The 16,205-nt window shown below is 36.4% G+C and overlaps 1 long non-coding RNA gene across 9 annotated transcripts; it reads left to right on the plus strand.

Moving 5' to 3' along the window:
* The first annotated feature begins 247 nt into the window (after window positions 1–247).
* On the plus strand, window positions 248–5,380 carry LOC112185699. 9 transcript variants are annotated; one of them, XR_005807615.1, is made up of 5 exons: window positions 248–1,719; window positions 2,772–2,808; window positions 2,892–2,960; window positions 3,868–4,748; window positions 5,008–5,380. It is a non-coding gene; the product is annotated as an uncharacterized LOC112185699 (long non-coding RNA). The 9 variants fall into 9 exon arrangements; XR_005807613.1 differs by having other exon boundaries at window positions 2,772–2,960; XR_005807612.1 differs by having other exon boundaries at window positions 249–2,960; window positions 3,868–4,052; window positions 4,504–4,748.
* Window positions 5,381–16,205: the final 10,825 nt, after the last annotated feature.

Genomic DNA, 16,205 nt, shown 5'->3' on the forward strand with positions numbered 1-16,205 from the left:
CAAAAAGGCCTTCAGACGACACACTTCAGACGACATAAGTATTGTTTTATGTCGTCTGAGTTTTTCAGACGACATAAATTTTTTTTTTTTCTGTTGTCTGAATATAGACTAAAACCATACTGGTTTAATTTGGAAAAATGGTGAGCATTCAGACAACACATTTTTGTCGTTGTAGAAGATGATGATTTCCTATCTCAAATTTGGAGGGATATCCAAAAGTTGATTAAGTATTTTTCCCTCTCAAATAGCCAAGCCTTAGTTGACTAGAAAATGTTGCCTCAGTCCATCGTCGAATCAAACTACCGATTACACCCATCGTCATCTCACCTACATCTACCCAAAACTCAATCATTTTCTCACCCATCCTTGCTGAGAACAGGGAAGTCAGACATGGCCACGGGATAGAAGCCATTGATATTCTCATCTCCATTCTAATATCAAAAATCAAAGCTTTGGGCTTTGGAGTCTAGATTGGGATCAGTTCACTGCTACGGTAAGCTCTTATGCTATGCAGTTGGTATTTTCGAATTGATCTAAATGTTTTTGAATCAAGGTCTGGAATTGAGGGAAAGATAGAGGAGTGGAGCTGGATTTTGATCGAAAAACTCTGGCAAGTGAAAGGTTGGAGTTGTGCAATACGTTAGGTGAAGGAGAGAGATTTTGGGTGAAGGCTCCTTGACTGGGTATTGATCAAATTCAGGTAATTACCTTCTTATTATGAATTCAATTCCTATTTGGATTCAATTGGAGTTATTAAAGGGAATTGGTGTTGCGGTAGAGTTGTCTGGAATGTTTGAATTCATAATCATGTTTTGAGTTCAATTGATTTAATTATAGTTGGTTTGTTGATTGAGAGTTGGAGTTGGAATAAGTTGGACATTGGAGAATTGTTACTGAAGGCTTAATTAACTTAGTTAGGATTGTTTTGATACTTGAATGAGATTGCTGTGTGGTGATTGTAGATTACGTTGGAAAGCTTGTATGAAGATGTTGCTGGGACTTTATTTCTTGTTGAGATGATGATGTTCTGTTTGGACTTCATGAGACAAATTAGCTCAATTGTTCAATTGTTTGTTAATAATTAAAGTGAGACAAGTTGGCTGGTTATTTAACAATTAGAGTGTTATATGCTCTTTGTTGGAGTATGGGTATAAGCTTTATTAAAGGTTGCCTGGAGGTAGGGTCATTCCATTGTAAATTAGCTTTGTTGTTCTTGTAATTCTGGAGTGAATAAGGGATACATATATGTATAATTGTCTTCTTCTAGGAGTTAAGTTGCAGACGTGAGTGAGTACTTGGCAGAAACTAGATTACAATTAGAGGCTTGGTTTGGCATTGTTTAAGCTAGTGAACCTAAAGGCTTGGTTTGGTCTGGGAATATATTTACGTAATGTATGATTGGTCGAAACGACGACCCCGAGTTCATATACCGCACTTGGAGCCTGCATTGAAGGTGAACCTAGCACTAACAACGCATTTGATTTTCAGAATCTCATGGCAGTTTTTGATAGGCAAAGTACTCTAGAGGTGAGAGTGTTGAGCATGAGTCTTAATTTGAAGGTTTGCCAAATGACTTTCTTCATTTTATGGTGCAAAGAAACAAATTTGCAACTAACACTTGCAAATGATTTCATTTACATCCCTCATATATACTATATTTTGTTCCGATACAGGTAAAGGAGTTTCAGTTTGGCAAAAGTTACTGGAATCTCAAATTAGGTTCTCCTCTGTTGCTACCTTTTTTTGTTTTTGGGTTTGAAGCTTCTTTTGCATTTCCACTGAGTCATATCAAAAAAATTTGACAGGATGATTGGTGATTGGAAATTGAACGACTGCATGCATTCTATGTTTTCTTCTGTGTAGTAATTTCGAAATATTTAGGTTAGCACTTGAAATTAGTAGCGTTTTTTATTTATTTTTAATATCTTTGTTCTGTATTATGTATATAGGGTTTAGAGCTGGTAAGGAAATTCAATAACCTTAACAATGAGTCTGAAATTCAATTGTGGAGTGGTTTCCAATTAAATTTTAAACTCATTGAAAGTGGTTGAATTTCTTTGTAGCTGTCTTTACGGTAACCTTGGAGATCATGTGTTGCTATTGCTTTGTTTCGAGTTTTCAACAATCTTAGTTATTCCGGACAAATTACAATTTTCATTTGGTGTTTTAGGACTGAGGTATTGGTTTTCAGATTTTAGATAGTTTTTCGGTTCTTTATTTGGATAATTTTGCATTTCTAACTTTGAATCAGCTCTGGTATCCCTACACCTGAATACAGATCGAGGCTTCTTTTTTTCCTTCCCTAATTTCGTTGTCCTCATCCTGACGCCTTTATCATCTAAAAACTTCACTTGATTGAAACCAAATTTCTATTTTTTGAGCCTGACTGTATGGTCCTGAGCTTTGTTTTTGTGTATATTTATGTAATTTATGATGTTGGTTGCTATTAATTTTTTTGTTTTTGTTTTTTTACTCCTTCATATGTATATCTGAATGCATCTACTTTATGTTTTAGCTCAAGTAAATCCCCCAATATTAGTGGTGTTAGTGTTAAGATGGGTGCATATGCTTTGGGAATTATTTTTTGTAGTGATTCATTAACATGGAATTGTTCTTATAAGGAAATTGAGACAGCAAAGAAAACTAAATGTAGAAATTCGTCATTGCAAAATAACTACAGTTTTAAATATAGAAGCATGTGTTGTGAGTGGAAACCATTATTTAGACTACTAGATTCCTTTTTGCTCATTTGTAATAGTGGTATTAACTAGGAAAGAGGAAGAGGTTGAGCAGGATGAGTTTTTGGGGGTAAGTTCTGTTTTTCTTTTGTCGTCTTCTTCTTTGAAGGCTTCCAATTTGTCTAATTTCTGTTAAGTGTGGTTTTGTTGCAGTTGACTACCATTTGATTGGATCCAGTGGATTATTGTCTGATAAAGAGCGTACGGATTAATTCCTGGATGGTAATTTTTTTTCATCACTAATGTCTTATTTTTTTTCATCACTAATGTCTTATGCCCAATGGTATAGATTTGATATGTCTGTTTCCCAATGGTCTGATTTGTAAAGGATGCATTCCATTTTAGCGTGCGCGTTGTCATGTAGTTACATAAGCATTGCAATGATTATATTACTGGGATATATAGGCACCAAACACAGGAATTTTCAGCATCCTTATCTTTACAGACATGCATGTTCTATGACCAGAACTGGGATATGGGCAGAATTGGCGTTGGAAATACTCCTTCCTATGTTTGATGACCAATTCAGAAATGTGTTATTACTTCAAACATAATCAACAGAATAAAGAATGATTAAGAAATAGGATTTTTTTTTTCCAAAACCTGATGAAGAAAGGGAAAATAGCCCAAAATATGAAGAGTCAAAGCCAAGGTCCTGGAATTGAGGCCGCTTTTTGAATACTGTTAATTTGGTTTTGATTATTAAAAATTTTATAGCACATTAGTGCTTTGAATGGGCTATTCTTCTCTTTTTTTGTTTTTTTATGGTTCATGAGAATGTCTGTAGTGCTAATCTTTCTCAGGCATCTTTGGGAGTCTATATTGCTCTTTTCTGTGTTCAAGTTTATTTTCGCTCACGGGAATGTTAGATTGGAAGCATTAGATGACCTCATTGGAAACAATGTATTATGCGAATGATTATGTAAACTTTGATCTTTACATACAAGTTACCATTGTCATTTATCGCTGCGTTTTCTTCACTCAGTCCAGTAATTTATGTGAACAGCTAAGAGTAATAATGGATTGTCTGTAAAAAAATAAAAATAAATGTGCCTCTTTTCCTGCCCATCGCATTGTAAGTTCTAAATAATTTGATACTTAATACTTCTGTTTATGCTTTTGTTTGCAGCTATGATGCCTCGACAGAGGAGGATTAGAGGAGATATGTCTTTGCAAAATGCTGAAAACACTACATTCGAAGTTTGTACTAGGAAACGAAACAAAATGAGACCTGGTACAAAATTGTTTGATGTTATTGGAAAGCCTATCAGCAACAACAAATCTCCTCCTTTATACAATGAAAGATTCAAGTCAGTAGGTTTCGAGAAGTTCATGTAAATTCTTTTTGGTAGGATTCAAGTTAGTAGTTTGAGAGTCATGTGACAACATTGCAAATTTTCTCCACACTTACTCATCAACTGACTTTTCTGGATTTAGATTCATATTTGTATCGTTATATATGCTTAGACCTTAGTATAGACCTGGAATAAAAATATCTTTGGCAAGGTGTTCTTGCTCTTTACTATATATAAAATGTAGAAAAAAACTCCTTCCCCGCAGCATCGTGCGGGTGAGTTATCTAGTGTATATAAAATTTCATTGAAATCGGAGTAGTTTAGGCTAGGTTTTTATTTTCGTTTTGGTTTCTGGTCAGAGTCGTAGTTAATCTGTTCTTTTTTTTTTCTTTCTATTTTTCTTTTCTCTGAAGCTCATTACATTTAGTTGTGAATCGCTATGGCTCTTAGACTCCTTTCTTCCTGTGCAGGTGTAAAATTTCTCCTTAACAGGAGTTCTGGAGGATTATGGGAAGTTGCTGCACTAAATTGTTTACCTCTGAGCCTTGATGCTCGATGGGATATCTTGTTAATCTCTAGTTCAGTTTTCCCTGATCCCTTCCTATTATTTATAAATTGTTATCTCTGAGCCTTGGTGCTCGATGTGCAGATTTCACTCTCTTTATGGCGTGCAAGTGAAAACATAAATGTGGTTTTGCTCATATTTGCATAAGAGGTCAGTATACTATACTATGACACCATAAACATTACATAAACAGATCTGATAGAGTGCACAGAAAGCAAGCTTCTTCTTTTTTTTTTTTTTTTTTTTTTTCATATTTGCTTTCTATAAATGATCTGGGAAACACCATTATTGGAGTGCTAAGGACAAAACCCAAGAGTGGAGTGCTAAGGCAATCAGTAACTAATATATTGTAATAGTGATTTATTAGATTTATCCATTGTGATCTATAACTAAGCTTCTGTCCTTGCAGTGAGAAAGAAAAGAAAATTACTATTACCCAGTGGAGAATGCTGATGTTGTCTGGGCAGAGTGGGCGAAGTATGTTCTTAAGTTCAAAGATAACTAGTGTGTAGGTTAATTAGTAGTTGGGGATATGTAGCATCAACATTTAGACATGCATAGTTGATATATATATATATATATATATATATCTGCTAGCTATTTTGCTATGTTGTCTAGTGCTTCTGAATTATTTAGCAAGCAGTGCTGCATGCATATATTTTGATGGCTGCTCAGATTAGTAGATATGAGCCTTTTATAACTAATGCTCATCATGATTAGGTTTGTGTACATGAGACAATGGTGGATTAATGGAAATTGCAATGAATGATTTTGGATGTGGATTTTATGGTTTCAAGAATAGTCAATTTTAATTTCCAGAATGCATGCATACCAATTGTAACAGGAGACTACTAAACTGTGTCATCTCAAACTGCAAGCTACAACAAATGCACACCAAAACGTGTGTTTGCAGCTGCATAAAAACAACACAGATTAATTAGAACTCTATTGTCTTTTTGGCATTGGGACAACAAAAAATTGTAGTCTAAAAAAGGGAAAGCAACAACATAAGTTAGATGAAAGTATTGGCTAAATCGTATAACGACAACAAATAAGTGTGGTTGGACTTGATCACAGACAATATAAAAGATGTACTATTAGTTATCCGTTTTATATTCAGACCACAAATATTTGTCGTGTTAATAATCTCAAACGACAGTAAATTGTCGTCCTAATGAAACTGACATAACAGAAAGAATATACTATCTATTGTCTAAACCATTTCCCAACATCACATACGTATAATTTCATAACCTTTCACACAACACTTAAATGTCATACAAACCTACCCTAGAACGACACTTAGTTGTCCTCTGATGCTCTTTATGACCACATATAATTGTCGTTTAAAGTACATTAGCACAACCTTTAATTGTTGTTGTATAAGAGAAGACACTACATACGAGTCTTCATATTTCTTATTTAAGGGCATTCAGACTACACAAATAAGTCTTGCAAATATGCTTCACACAATAGTGTTTAAAAAAGACTGTGGTTGTTTTGTTTATCAGACAATACAAAAATGTTGTTTGAATGCTTTTAAAGATACAGATTACAATGTTCTCAAAATGTAAAATTCATCAGACAACACAAGACTTTTATTTTTTTATGTCGTCTGATGCCCCCAAGAGACGACACCGTACTAGAAGACATATTTTTGTTCGTTCAGACGACAGAACTGTTCTGTCGTCTGAAGGCCTTTTTGGCATAGTGCCAAGAAAACCTAGATTTCTGTTTGATAGAAGTAACTATGCCAGTGGAGACCCCATTACCAGTGCTGCAGATGCTAATTCCATAAATTATGTAACATGCACTATAGTTGAAGCTCGATAAAGACCGAGGCTCCCTCTATAACCTAGCTCGTGTGTCAAGCAAAGGTTTAGTATTAATTTTTTATTACTATAGAAATGATTGTTTAGTATTAATTTTTTTATTACTATAGAAATGATTACCTTATAAACGTCTTTTATTATTATTTGTGTAACAAACACTATTTAGAAAAATATTTGATCGTCAAGCTCAAGCTTAATTTAAGTTATCTTGTAACTAAATACAGGTTGTTCACGAGCTGAACATACTACAGCTCAAACTTGGCTTCCGTCATATTACAAGCCCACCTAGAACAAGCTAAAATCTAACCAAACTTGATACGCACCCGAACTGTATCGAGCTGATTTACAACCCTAACTGGCCCTGGAGAGGTTGTTGCTGCATAACTTCGTGAAGAGTTGGGTTTGCCTTGAAAACTTCGAAATATCTGAGCACTAAATTACCATCATCAATGGCCACAAGAAAAACAGTGCCCACCATCTGCCACTGTCACCATGAAACCTACCTCAGTAGAGCAACACTAGGAAGAGCTTGCCTTCTAAGTGGGAGGGCAGATTCAATTCAGCATAGTAATACTTGTACTTTTTTCTTTTTTGGTGCTTATTTTCAACCCATGATCTATCCAGCAAGACTTATGTAGCCCAATCAAGTTCAACCATATTTCCACTAATGCACTATGGTGAAACAATATTAGGTGCACAGTGAAAAAAAATTAATTAAAAAAAAAAATCGCAGCTCTCCTCTGAAAAATGGAACTCTGAAAAATGGAAGAGGCTTGAAATCTTGAGTTGCTTCCAACTGAATCTGAGCATTTGCAAGAACATCTACTCAGTTTTCTTGACATCCATGTTGATTTTCTAGAGGTGCTAATTGCAGGATCTTTAGCAGTTGGATGTTATGCCAAACGCTAACAGCAACCAAAAGCACCATAAAATATAATTACAAACTTCAATGGCTAACAATTATCGCATCATGAACAAGATGTAGAAGTGTGCCCATAGTAATTGAACTGCTCAATAAATTTATATATACTAAAGAATCATTTGGTTCTAGAAATGAATGCAGATGCATAATTAAATGGTATACAAATGCACTTCCAAACGTGAGCATCACTACAAAATCAAAAGAGGCATACTATTTCATCATAAAGCCTACTATTATGAACAACCTAATCTCATAGTTCCTGTGCACTGGGAAGACTTTGATGCTCGATACATCTTGGCAGACAAGGAAAGAATTATAATCTTACCAGGAACGTCTCTTGTTTGATGACATCACTTTATTCTGTTCAAAGGAATTTTGTCACTCTGTTGGGTAACCCTTTCGTGAGGAGAAATGATTTGGGGCATTGTCATACCCCCAGAAACAATGATCTCTGAATTATTGAGAGAGAGAAAAGAAAACAGTTATATTAATGCATTCCCTTTTTCCAGTACACAAACCAACTCAAATGTGCCTCTGTTACGGGCAACTACCTATATAATAACTACTTAGAACAACTATATGAACTGGTACAAAGAGTATATCTAAAATCATGACATGCTTTAGATTTCTCTAAAGGGAGAAACTGGAAATGTAATGAAACCTCTCTAGCACATCATCAACAATTACATCTATACACAATATCTAAATGGGTGAGGCTATTTCCCCCTGTTAATTCCTTTCCACACCCTACATATAACTTTTTTGTCATAAACTCCCAATTTTGCCCCCATATTACAATTAGCAAAGGGAAAATGATCATTTACCCAATTTTGGGGTTAATTAACCACACTTACCCAAACATTCTAAGTGATTGCCCACTTACCCAAACACTCTAAGAGATCATTTCCCTAATACCCAATTAAGTTTTTTTTTTATTCATTTTTATTTATTTTTGGGACAATTTTGCTCTCTCCTTCTTTGTCACTTAGAGAGAGAAGTTATCGAAGGCCTTGCTGGACTCCCGTGACCAGTGGCCGGCTGCTGACTCCGGTGACAAACTCCGGCGACAGATGACAGGAATCCAGCGCCCGGTCACCTGAATCCCGAATTCGGCTACTGGACTGGTGCCCGGATTCCGGCGTCTGATTTTATTGCCCTCTAATAAAACCTTGTAATCATATTATTGCCTCCTAATAGTCATATTATTGCCTCTCAATAGTCATATTATTTCCCCCTAATAGTCATATTATTGCCACCCAAGAGTCATATTATTGCCCCCCAATAATCATATTATTGCCCCCTAATAATCATATTATTGCCCTCCAGTGAATTGCATAAACTCTCAAAACCAAAATGAATACACTACAGGCGCAATTGATCAATTTATATGTTCAATTCTACATGTTCATTTTTTTTGCCTTCCCCAATTCTACATGTTCATTACCTGCTTGTAACAAAAAATAAAGCCACTGATATAAATTAAAAATAATTCCAAAGTAAGTGCCTTTATAAAGCCCTAGTGTGTCTACATGTTCACTTTTTTTTTCCTTCCCCATTATCGGAGCACACAGTATACCAAAAAAAAAAAAAAAAAAGGCCACCTAGAATTTGCTCTGGGCACCAGATCGGTGATTGGCACAACCGGGACCGGTGGTCGGTGGAGACAAAGAAGGAGACCACCGAAAATCCGAATATTCAAACGGTCTTGTCGCTCAACATTTGGCTGTTCGGCTGGAGAGAGAGAGAATTCTGATTCCTCGCCGTGTCGGACTCGAGAACGACGTCGAGCAGGGGCTGGAGGTGGAGATTGATAGCAGGGCTGATCGAGGTCTACATTGGCGTCGAGCATCTGTCGGATCGTGCCGAAGTGGAGCAGAAACATGTTTTTCGACGGTCTGGGTTGTAGTCCGGTGAGCTGGCGGGTGGCGGCGTCGATTTCTGGTCTGGAGTCGGATTTCTGGTGTAATTCCAGCGACATGGGGAGAGAGAGAGAGAGAGAGAGAGAGAGAGAGAGAGAGAGAGAGAGTCTGGGAGGAGAGAGAGGCTGAGGGGAGTCGATAGAGAGAGACATAGAGAATGAGGGGAATGAGGGCAATACTGTCAATAGATGTTAGATTGGGTAAATGGAAGTAAAAAACTCTTAGTGGAGTAAGTGGGAAATTTTTAGACTAAAATTGGGTAAGTGCTCATGGCCATGAGAAAAAACCAAAAGAAATAAAATAAAAAGTAAAATATCATGCTACGATGTCTCGGCCACCCTCCACCGCCGTTGTCATCAGAGTCCGGGTGCACCTCTCTCATTCTCTATGGTTCTCTCTTCCCTCTCTTTTTCTCTCTCTTTATCCTCCCTCTGTAGCCTTTTGGACATCATCATTGATTCTTAATATCAAGTGTTTTTTGGAAAATGAGGATTGCAACCCACGAATCAATCCTTACTAGGCAGCAGAAACCAAAATTAACAAACAGAACACCAGATTTTGGTTACTAAGTGAAAACCTCAAGTATGAGATTAAAAATATTGCGGGGCTCTTACTCTTGAGAACCCAAAAAAAGAATTAACTTATGATGAAGGATATGATATTTACAAACTTGAATAGCACTAGCTCGGCTACAATGATTAGACAAAAATTAATACAAAGTTTGTCTTCCGTCTTGAACTCCTTCACTTGAACGATCACCAAATATTGTTCTTCTTTCTTCACAGTTGCTCAATTCCCCAAGATTCTACCCTAATTAGACTTTAATTAGGAAAGGAACTTTTAAGGAAAAAATTCTACTTACTACCTATACTTTCAAGGGTTCATCAGTTCAATCCCTACACTTTTAATTTAATCAGAAAAGTCCTTGCACTCTCCAATTTCATCAAATCAATACTATCCGTCACCATTCCATCAATTTTTGCTGAAAATTCCCAAACTACCCATCTGCATTCACAACACTGACGTGTCGGCGGGCTGCATAGCGATGGGTAGTTTGGGAATTTTCCCTGTGAGAAGGTCCCACATCAGCATTTTAATAGCGAAAATTGACGGAGTGGTGATGGATTAGATCGATTTGATGAAATTGGAGAGTGCAAGGACTTTTCTAATTAAATTAGAAGTATATGGACTGAACTGATAAACCCATGAAAGTACAGGGTAGTAAGCAGAATTTAATCCAACTTTTAATACAAGATATGCACCAAATCCTAAAATACTTAGGAAATCAATAACACAATTTGGCAAAAAAAAAAAATTCTTTAAATAAGGAATATTAAACCCCAAAAGATACTTTCCTAGACCAACCACTAATCTACCATGTATGCATGGATGCATTTACCTGAGATTCTCTTGGATCAGCTTGGGAGACACTTCACCATTTTGTATGGGAATGCCAATACACTAAGTTGGTCAAAACTTGTACCTACAATCTCCCCCTTTGGCATTCCTATACAAAACACATCTAATCAATGCAAACTCCCCCTCAACAAGTACAGGAGGAGAGAATCACAATCCATACTTTTCCTGAAACACTTATCACACATTAGTAAAATGCATATGATAAAATAACGTTATCACAGTCACACATCTAATTTCTCCCCCTTTTTGAATAGGAATGAAAAAGGTAACTTATGTAGCGGAAGCGATGTAGAAGGATGATCACAAATAGATGGTGCACAGTAGACACTAGCCCAAGTCGAATCACTCAGAGAAAGATAGTCTAAGTATTAATACTCCCCCTAAGTGTGATAATGTCATGAGATATGCAAGACTGAAATGCTAAGAACAGATTTAATTTGCATAGCTTTTCCACCAAGAGCAATATCACTTAACCACAAACAAGAGTGCAACAAAATAAGTTCACACAAGTGAAGATTCTGACAATCACAAGGTAAGATAGAGGGTGATCGAGTATTCTATACCTCTTGTTGTGAAGAGTGAACATATCTCAAGATGGGGTGTGTAATATTTGTGGAAACCTAAAAACCAAAACTCACATACGAAACAATTTGAAGCACATAATCTTTATTCCCCTTATAGCACCGTGTGGGCATGATTTTGAATTTTTTCTTTTTGCCTTTCACTCAAAGTAACATTTTTGCTCAAGAAGACTACGACTCATGTAATGAGTATTATGCTAGCAGCTCCCAAGTCAGATGACTTTAGGGTACTAGATGTAACAAGGACATCCCAAAGAGCTCATATAATCGAGTCAATAGTTTCACAATCCACCGAGGTGACCAAACCATTCCCATTTCTTCCCAATCCTCATATTGTTCTTCACAACTGAGGCCTGCTTACTTTGGGAATAGCCTGGCCATGCTCCATAAATCATTCATTTTTTTTAAGGAGCAGCAAAAATAAGGAAATATTTCGTACAAGAGTATTGAGAACAAGCCAACCAACAAATATGACTTACCACCACTTAGAGTATGTGTGCATGTGAGGATTCAAGGTGATAGAGAATATGTTGTTCAAGCTCATAATTACAGAGTGAGGCAAGAGCAAAATCAAAACGTGTTAGGCACCTCATTGCATACAGATTTAAGGAAAAGAGTACGGCCCTTGTCAATCTAAGTTCAAAATAATCTATCAGACACTCGGGGATACAAACCACCATTTCAATCCTGAATTTCCAGAAATTGAACCTAACAATGCAGAAACGTAAAGAAAATGCACTTATACTATAATGAAGACATACAACATAAATGCATGCAAAATGGATCAAGCAAAGTGAGAGTATCAATACTTAGAGTATCCACCAACGGTGCTTCTAAGTGATTCAAATTGAGTTTTGTCCAACGGCCTAGTATACAAATTTGCCAATTTGTGTTCAGTAGGAACGAAAGCAAGCTCAAGCATATTATAAAGGTTATCTGTATGAGCAGAAAAATGATTATTTGAACCTTTTTTAATCCAGATTTGCTTCTGCTTCAACTTCTGCTCTTTAGGGATTGCAATACGCTCTGCAATCCTGCTAATCAACTTCAGATGCTCTTGCAGCGATGCAGTTGGGCTAATTTTTAATGCTTTTCTCTGATTTTGAGAGACCTTGTGAAATATATTACACCTAAGGCGTATGTGTCCCAATTTTCCGCAATAATGACGAGTGAGAATAAAGCTTTTAGAGTTATGAATGTAACTGGGTTGACGCACAAACTTGTGACTGTCAGAAGTTACTTGAGCACCTTTTTGATGGGTTTGAAGGGCTAAATTTGCCTCTGATCTTTTGGGCAACTTGGGACTATAATCATTGTTATTTGAAGTTTGTGACTGATCTAATGAACTTTCACATTCCACACCTTTAACAAAGGTTAAAGGCTTGCAAGACTCACCTTCATAACCTAACCCTTCTTTGTTTCCATGAGTTTTACCAAAGCCCATCATCTTAGAGACCTTTTCAGACCCTATAGAGAACTTGTTGAAGCTTTCCTTGACTTTGAGTAGCTCATCCTGCAATTTCTCATTTTCAAGAGTTAGTGAAACATTTAGAGTGGACTGAGCCTTGGCTTCAACCTACAAAACTTTAAGGGCTAAATACTAGTTAGTACCCTGTGGTTTAGGTCCAAAATCAATTCAGTCCCTGGACTTCTAATTTCATCAAAAACACCCCTGCACTTTCAATTTTGATCTAATAGGTCAAATTCGTTAATATTCTGTTATGGGTTCAAGTTATAGTTGGATTATTTGTTGAAAAACTATTTATTTTTAATAGTAGGACTCATCCTAAATTGACTATGCAGACCACCTCAACACCACATCATAAAACATAGACCATATATGAGCCACATTAACAAGTTAAATAACTCAATTGTCAGAAAACTAACAAATTGGACCTATTAGATCAAAATTGAAAGTGCAGGGGTGTTTTTGATGAAATTAGAAGTTCAGTGACTGAATTGATTTTGGACCTAAACCACAGGGTAGTAATTTGTATTTAGCCCAAACTTTAATTTTGTTAATAAGATCACCATGTTCCTTGTCCCAATCCTTAGACTTGATATCACCCTGCAAAACTTTAATCTTACAAACAAGGTCAGTATGTTCTTCATCCCATTCTTTTAAAGAAGTTTCAAATTTTTTCTCAATCTTTTCTTTTTCCAGTCTCAATGATTCAACTTCTTTTTCAAGTTTGTAATTTTTTCGAAGAACAATTTTTGAAGCATTATACAATTGCTTACACTTTTCATTTGTTTCTTCATCAAACGTATCATCTTCCAAGTCCGAATCATCAGATAAATCAATATTAAGAGAGGAAGTAAGAGCAAGATTTACCTCTTCACCATCTGATTGAGACCCTTCATCACTATCACTCCATATGGTCTTTAAAGCCTTGTTACCACATGAATTATACTTCTTGTTGCCACAATCGGCAGCAATATGTCCAATTCCACAACACTCAAAGCATTTAGATTTGTTAGAAAATTTTTTCGAAGAGTTTACAAAGGAGTTTTTGTTTTTTTTTTTTTCAGAAAATTTTTGAACTCTTTTGTCAACAACAATGAATCCACATAATCATCATCAACATCATCTTTCTTTTTAACAGAAGAGAAAGCAATATTTTTTACCTTTTTCTCTGGCTTGATCCTCATTTCAAAGGTTTTGAGATTACCTATAAGTTCGTCAAGAGAATAGGTGTCCAGGTCTTGAGTCTCCTCTATAGATGTCTGTTTGGATTGAAACTTTGATGAAAAAGACCTAAGAATTTTCTTGACAATTCAATGCTCTTCAAAAGGATCACCAAGACTGTGACACTGAAAGTCATCTATTGATTCATCCTCCCCCATTTGTATGTTTTCAAACTCTAAGACAAGTCTCTGAAGTTTTTGGCATCTAACCTTTTTGTTGCATTCATAAGTGTCCTCAAGAAGATTCCATGCCTGTTTTGCCGTGTCACAGTGGCTGATTCTCACCCTCTCCTTCTTGGATAAAGCTGTGTATAAGGAATTTCGTGCCTTGAAATCACAACTTCTATTTCGAGCCTCATCTTCTGTCCATTCCTTCCTAGGCTTAAGAACTCTTGCAGATGTCCCTTCTACTTTCTTTGAGTCTTCTGCCTTGGTTGGGTGTTCCCATCCAGTCTCAACTATATTCCACATATTTTCATCCTGAGAGTAGAGGAATGCCCTCATCATGATCTACCATTGTGAGTAATCTTCACCATCGAACAAAGGGGGGCTGTTTATCGAACTGGAGGCTCTGTTATATTAACGTTCCATCACATCCTCGGATCTACTAAAAAGCTTTAGAACCTACTCTGATGCCAAGTGAAAATACAAGGACAGAATGTGTTTTCTGGAAAATGGGAATTGCAAGCCACAAATCAATCCTTACTAGGCAGCAGAAACCAAAATTAACAAACAGAACACCAAATTTTGGTTACGCAGTGAAAACCTCAAGTATGAGATTAAAAACATTGCGGGGCTCTTACTCTTGAGAACCCAAAATAAGAATTAACTTATACTGAAGGATATGATCTTTACAAACTTGAATAGCACTATCTCGGCTACAATGATTAGACAAAAATTAATACAAAGTTTGTCTTCCGTCTTGAACTCCTTCACTTGAATGATCACCAAATATCTCTCTTCTTTCTTCACAGCCTCTCTACTAATCTCAAGAGAATTTATGCATATGAAAACATGATCAAGAACACTTATACATGGACCAAGTGCTTTGACTCTTGTGAAGACTCAATTTTAAGCAAACATGCAAAACTCTCCAAAACACTCCTTCATTCTGGGTGGGTCATCTAACCGTGTACATTTCTGCAATATATAATTGACCAACGCAGCTGCTCAATGCCCCAAGATTCTACCCTAATTAGACTTTAATTAGGAAAGGAACTTTTAATACAAGATATCCACCAAATCCTAAAATACTTAGGAAATCAATAACACAATTTGGCAAACAGAAAAATATCTTTAAATATGGAATATTAAACCCCAAAAGATACTTTCCTAGACCAACCACTAATCTACCATGTATGCATGGATGCATTTACCTGAGATTCTCTTGGATTAGCTTGGGAGACACTTCACCGTTTTGTATGAGAATGCCAATACACCAAGTTGGTCAAAACTTGTACCTACAAAACCTAAAACCAATTCAACCCAATTTCTCTCTCTCTTTTAAATCACATTGGATTTGAAGATGTGCTTCTTACACTTCCTTGACAATCAGAATAGATTATTTACATGGTGATCTAATTAACATTCAATTACCAAGTGGCTTGAGGGGCAGGAGGGGTGTGAAGAGGCCGGCGCTGTGGACGGGAGGGGTGTGAAGATGACGGTGCTGTGGATGAGTCTCTCTCTCTCTCTCTCGCTGCTATTTGTTTTTTTTTTTTTAACAATTTACTGCTATTTTGTTTAGTTTTACTAATTATGTTGAGAGGATAGAATTGGCAGTTTATGATAAAAAAGTTATTGTAGGGTGTGAAAAGGAATTAATTGGGTGGCAATAGCCACACCCTATCTAATTTTTAGTTTTATAAGTATTGAAGAAATTGTTTTGCCAACTATTTCAGGTGGGCAAACCTGGAGTGCAGAGAGCTCAACCACTTCTACAACAAGAACATGGAAGTCATGGCGGCCTAAAGTGCTCTAGAAGAGCTTTATTAAGGGTCTATGCTGTCAAGGGCGAAACCACCCACAAGGAATACTCAGCCCAGGTAGTTTCTTGCAAACAAAAATTTAAATGCCTATGCTGCCTTTACCCTCCCTTAAATTTTTCCTAGCTCCACCCTTGTATGCTGCCAACAGCATGGTCTTTACCAATTAAACCATCCCTTGTGAGAGTCAAGCATAATAGTAAATAGCATTGCAATCTAGATCACTTTATATGATTAAATCAATCATTCCTCACGTCCCCT

This window comes from Rosa chinensis, chromosome 2, assembly GCF_002994745.2.
Source record: "Rosa chinensis cultivar Old Blush chromosome 2, RchiOBHm-V2, whole genome shotgun sequence".
Classification (NCBI taxonomy): Eukaryota; Viridiplantae; Streptophyta; class Magnoliopsida; order Rosales; family Rosaceae; genus Rosa; species Rosa chinensis.